Source organism: Oratosquilla oratoria, chromosome 21, assembly GCF_046742065.1.
Source record: "Oratosquilla oratoria isolate Oo_2021 chromosome 21, ASM4674206v1, whole genome shotgun sequence".
Classification (NCBI taxonomy): Eukaryota; Metazoa; Arthropoda; class Malacostraca; order Stomatopoda; family Squillidae; genus Oratosquilla; species Oratosquilla oratoria.
Window position 1 is genome coordinate 1,102,842 of NC_134797.1, and position 6,877 is coordinate 1,109,718.

Genomic DNA, 6,877 nt, shown 5'->3' on the forward strand with positions numbered 1-6,877 from the left:
ACTATCATATGAAGAGAGATTAACAAAACTTGAACTACAGACATTAGAGCAAAGAAGAGAGACCTGAAAAAAGTATTGCTAAAAAGGGACAGGCTTATAAGAGATATAAGTGCTCGGGTGCATCTAATGACTATGAAAGTTATGTATCAATAAAGAGAGATTTAAAAAAGACAATAAGAAAAAGAAAACGACAATACGAAATGAACATCGCTGATAAATCCAAAGAGAATCCCAAAGAATTCTATAGTTACATTAGAGATAAAAAGGTTGTTAGGAATCACATTGGTCCACTATTATCTGCTGACGGTCAACTTGAATATTCAAATGAAGGAATGTGTAATATCTTAAACAATTATTTTAGCTCGGTATTCGTAAACGAAACACCTCAAAGTGAATTCCAAACTGAAACCTGTGAAAAGTCTGGGGTAAACTTACTACGGTAAATATAACAAAAGAAAAAACTAAAAGGTGTATAGACAAACTCAAAGTTAATAAAACACCAGGGCCTGACGGTTGGCATCCAAGAATCTTAAAGGAAATGAAAAATGAGATTGTTGTTCCATTAGAAATTATTTTCAAGAAATCCATCATATCCGGAGATGTCCCAAGAGAATGGAAGCTATCTAACGTTACTCCCATATTCAAAAAAGGTGACAAAAAGAAGCCAAATAACTATAGGCCTATAAGTTTGACTTCAATCGTAAGAAAAATAATGGAAACTATCATCAGAGATGCTATCGAACATCATTTAGAAAGTAACCGTTTGATAAATGATAGCTAGCATGGTTTCAGACGGAAACGTTCTTGCGTGACTAACTTACTCGAATTCTACAACACAGTTATCTCGAATTATGACAAAAGAAACGATATAGATTTAATATATCTAGACTTTGCAAAAGCTTTTGATACCGTCCCACACGAAAGACTACTTACTAAACTAGCTTTGCATGGAATAAGTGGTAGTCTATTAGGTTGGATGGAAAAGTGTTGCAAGTGGAGTTCCTCAGGGTTCCGTTCTTGGGCCACTTCTATTCATAGTATATATAAATGATATAGACCATGGACTAAAATCTACTGTTTCCAAATTTGCTGATGATACAAAACTGCGGAGTGGCAAATGATCACTCAAACCAATTAGATATTCAAGAAGATTTAGATAAATTACAGCAATGGTCTGAAAAGTGGCTAATGAAATTCAACACAAGTAAATGCAAGGTAATGCACATAGGTAAAAATAACAGTAAGTACGATTACAAGTTATTTGGAAATTCGTTAACAAAAGTGGATCGTGAAAAAGATCTCGGCGTAATTATCAGTAACGACCTCAAATCATCCAAGCAGTGTATTTCAGCCTCTGAGAAAGCAAATAAGATTCTGGGACTGATTGCGCGATCTTTTGACTTCAAAAGTCCATCACTCATTAACAAGCTATATAAATCGTTAGTTCGTCCACATTTGGAATATGCTGTTTCCGTATGGTCACCGAATCTCATTAAAGACATTGACAGACTGGAAAAAGTACAACGGCGAGCCACAAAACTGATTCCAAATATCAAAAATAAATCATACGAAAATCGACTAAAGCACATGAATCTGTTTTCCCTACAAAAGCGTAGACTCAGAGGTGACTTGATACAGGTCTTTAAGATTTTAAAGGGAATTGACAACATCAAAATTGACCAAATTTTCACATTGAATGAGAATCAGACAAGAAACAATTGTCTCAAACTGTCCGGAAATAGATTCAATGTGGAAGTAGGTAGAAACAACTTTGCCAACCGTGTAGTTAATGAATGGAATAAACTTCCTGCACAGGTAGTGCAATGTAGTTCAGTTCGAAGCTTTAAGAATCATTTAGATAAATACCTGAGTAAGATGATGTAATGATTATAATTTATCTTATATTATTTGTTTTTGTTATGTTATCATTTGTCTGTCTGATTTTCATTTATAATTAGTTATATGTCAATTCATTATTTGCTATTTACCTGTTTGTTTGTTATTTTAACTATACCTATGCATTTATTTATGTATTCTATTTGTTATTTACATTATTATATAATTTATTTATTTATTTGTTTATTTATTTATTTTTTTGCATCCGACCTAGATATGGATCAAAAGGTCTCCTGTCGGAATGCTCCGCCTTTGTAATCCTTTGTAATCCTTTGAGAGAGAGGAGACTTGATAACTATTTATAGCATCATGAAAAGCATAGAAATTATTGATAAAGAGGATCAAATAAAATGGAATAGTACAAATATAAGGGGACACAGAAAGAAAATCAAGACAGTTATAGAAGAGACCTGAAAAAGAACAGCTTTCTCCACAGGGTAATGGACGTTTGGAACAAGTTAGATAAGAATGTGGTGTGTGCAAAAACGATACACGAATTAAAAAACAACCTAGATAAAACGAGATATGAAGACGGGATACTACAAGCATAGCTCCCCTTCCCGTAAAGTACAACTAGGTAAGCACACACACACACACACACACACACACACACACACACACACACACACACACACACACACACACACACACACACACACACACACACACACACACACACACACACACACACACACACACACACACACACACACACACACACACACACACACACACAAACACACACACACACACACACACACACACACACACACACACACACACACACACACACACACACACACACACACACACACACACACACACACACACACACACACACACTTCAACGAACGGACGGCTTAGACGACGTTCTGAAGAAAAAGTGAAAAATAGAGGATTCCAAAGCAAAGGAAGTACCTATTGTATTTGCAGGGTGGGGGAAATTGCTCGTGGTGTACTGGGAAAGTAGGGAAAGAGGAGAAGGGGAGGGATTGCTGAGGGAAATGGAAGGAAATGAGGAAGGAGAAGACTTGGTCCAGGCAGACAGACGAAATGTAAACATCAAAAAACGGCCCCCCGACCAACTGAGTGACGACGAAATGTCTAATAAAAATGTAAAGATCAGAAACATAGATAAGAGCAGTACAATGGAAGGTGAGGAGGATAATTTCAAAGGATTTAATGAAAGGGCGGTGGATATCAACCTCCCCCGACTAACAAAACTGGAGGAAAAACTTCAACAAATGTCTGACAACTGGGAAGTTAGGTTTGGCAAGATGACAAAAATCGCCGAGAGGTTTGAAAAATTGGAAAAACTAGAGAAGGCGAACAAAAACTTAACTGATGAAATAGAAGACCTAAAAAGACAGTTAAGAGAAGTAAAGGTGGAGAATGAGGAATTGAAGAGGAATAGTAAAGAAAACAGAGAGGCCATAACTAAAGAAGCTAAGAATTGGAAAGTAACTCAAGAAGACAATAAAATTTCATTCACTGACATAGTCAAACAGCAATTGAAAGAACATACTGAAGACTCGGTTATTAAAGTGATGAGACAGAAGGAGAACATAGTAAGAGATTTAGCAGACAAGAAGAAATGTATAATTATATTAGGAATGGAAGAGAAACACAACCCAGATAGAACCACAAGAATGAAAGAGGAAATGAAAAAGTAAGCCAATTACTAGAATCAGTTCAGGAAGATGAACCAGAAATTATGAAGCAAATCGAAGAGAAATTTAGACTCGGAAAGTATAGCACAGACAAGACCAGACCAATTAAGATTAAATTCAAGTCACAAACGACGGCAGAGAATATCTTATCCAAAACAGGGAAACTGGCAACAGGTGAACAATATAAAAAGGTATGGATAAAAAAGAAAATGAATAAAGAAGAAAGAGAGGAAGAAAAACAGAAAAGACTTGAAGCTAAGACAAAAAACGAGAACAGAACGGAGTCAGAAAAAGAGAGATTCTATTGGAGAGTAGTGAATATGAAACTAAAGAAAGTCGACATACATGAGAAAAACAAAAGGGAAACAGAGAACACAATGGAAGTGGCAGAAAACTAAGAGTGCCTTACACAAATATAGATGGATTAATAACAGGATTGAATGAGCTGAATGATTATTTGAAGGATAAAGAACCAGACATAATGGGAATTGTAGAAACAAAATTAAAAGGTCCACTACCACCCAACAGTGTAGGACATGATGCATATAATTATTGGATTAGAAACAGAGTGAAAAAGGAAAGGGGTGGAGTTATGTTCCTGACTAAGAAGGATATAAACGTGAAGGGTGTCACATATGGAAAGAATACAGCAGAGATGGTTATGATAGAAGTGGAAGATAGAGATAAGAAGAGCAGAAAATTTGTGATAAATTATGTGCCTTCAAAAACAGCCTCATGGGAAGAGAGTGAACATAAAATTATGTTAGAGGACACAAAGATAGCATTAAACAAGATAATGGAAGAGGGAGGAAGAATAGTTATAATGGGCGACTTTAATTGCAAAGAAATCTGCTGGGAAGAAATGACAGTAAAGGGTGGAGACGGCTCATGGGGAAACGCTCTACTTGAGATGATTACTGACCATACAATGACACAATGGATACAGGAGAACACCAGGTATAGAAATGAAGAAGAGCCATCGAGACTAGACTTAATAATTACATCTGAACCTAGAATACTGGACAAGATTGAATATAAAACACCAATAAGTAAAAGTGACCACATATTGATTGAACTGGAACTTAATGAAGAAAAATATAGGAAAAGAAATGAACAATATAGAAAAGGAAGAATGATGTATGAAAAAACAACCTTTGATAGAATAAGAGAATTCTTTCAAAAAGAAAACTGGGAAGAAATATACAAAGAAGAAACAACAGTGGAAGAGAAATGGAATATTTTGACAAAAATTTACAAAAAAGGAGTGGAAAAGTATGACCCAAGACATAAACAAGAAAAAGAATATGTAAAATGCTGGTACAACAAAAGTTGTAGGGAGCTAAAAGACAAAAGAGGCAAAGCCTGGACCAGATGGAAAAAAGACAGAAGACCTGAAAAATGGAAAATATATACCAGTTATAGAAATGAATATGTACAAACGTGCAGAGAGGAAAAGAGAAAATATGAAAAAGACGTCATAGAAAAGTGTAAAGATCAACCAAAACTATTCTACAGATTTGTAAACAATAAACTGAAAAACAAACAAGACTTGGAGAAATTAAGACAAGAGGGAGTTGAATACGCTGAGGAAATGGAAATGGCGGAAATTATGAACAAACATTTTAAATCAGTGTTTACAAGGGAGAACATACAACCTGAAGAGAACGAATGGAAAGAGAAAGTCCCCCCTATGGAAGAAATAGAAGTAACAAAGAATGAAATATTGACACACTTGAGTAATCTTGATGTCAGAAAATCGCATGGACCAGATGATATAGCAAACTGGATTCTGAAAGAATGCAGGACTGAACTGGCAGACAAAATACATAGCATACTAAACAGTTCCTTGAAAGAAGGAAAAGTTCCAGAATATTGAAAAAAAAGCAAATATAGTACCTATATATAAAGGAGGAAATAAAGAAGAACCTATCAACTATAGACCAGTCTCTCTAACAAGTACAATAGCAAAAATTTGTGAAAGAATTGTCAAAAGTAGATGGGTAAAATATTTAGAAAAAAAAAAAGTGTTAAATCCAAGGCAATTTGGATTCAGACAAGGACGATCATGTGTCACCAATTTAATATGTTTCTATTCAAGGCTAATAGATATAATACAAGAAAGAGATGGATGGGCGGACTGTGCATTTCTAGACCTAAAGAAAGCTTTTGACAAAGTACCACATAAAAAGTTGCTTAAGAAATTAGAAACTCAAGGAGGAATACAGGAAAAACTGCTAAATTGGATGGAAGACTTTTTGCAAGAAAGAAAAATGAGAGTAGTGATAAGAGACCAGCACTCAAAATGGGATGAAGTAATAAGCAGTGTTCCGCAGGGAACAGTTCTGGCCCCAATAATGTTTGCTATATATATCAATGATATGGATGAAGGAATTGAAAGCTATATGAGCTTCTTTGCAGATGATGCAAAACTACTGAAAAGAGTGAAAACTGTAGAAGATTGTGAATCACTACAGAGAGATCTAAATAAAGTACAGGAATAGAGTAGGAAGTGGGAAATGGAGTTCAATACAAAAAAGTGTAGTATAATGGAATTTGGAAAAAGCAAAAACAGAATAACAGGAGCATATAAATTGGGAGAAGAAGGAATAAAAAAAGTAGAAAATGAGAAGGACCTGGGAGTCATTGTTATGAATAATATGTCACCTGAGAAACATATAAATAAGATTTTTGGAGAAACTTATAATCTAATAAGAACAATCAAAGTTGCATTTACATACCTGGATGAAGAAATGGTGAAGAAAATCCTAATCACCCTGATAAGACCAAGATTGGAATATGCAGCAACGATATGGTCACCAAGTACAAAAAAATGTATAAAAAAAACTTGAAAGAATACAAAGAGCAATTACAAAACTGGCACCAACACTCTCAAAACTATCATATGAAGAGAGACTAGAAAAACTTGAGCTACAGACACTAGAGCAAAGAAGAGAGAGAGGAGATTTGATAGCTATTTACAGAATCATGAAAGGCATAGAAATTACTGATAGCGAGAATCTGATAAAATGGGATGGCAGAAATACAAGAGGACACGGAAAGAAAATAAAGAAAGACAGCTATAGAAGAGATTTGAAAAAGAACAGCTTTCCTCACAGAGTAATAGACAGTTGGAACAAGTTAGATGAGAAAGTGGTGTGTGCAAAGACAATACATGAATTTGAAAATAGTTTAGATAAAATGAGATATGAAGACGGGAAACAACGAGCATAGCTCCCCTTCCCGTAAAATACAACTAGGTAAATACAACTAGGTAAATGCACACACACACACACACACACACACACACACAC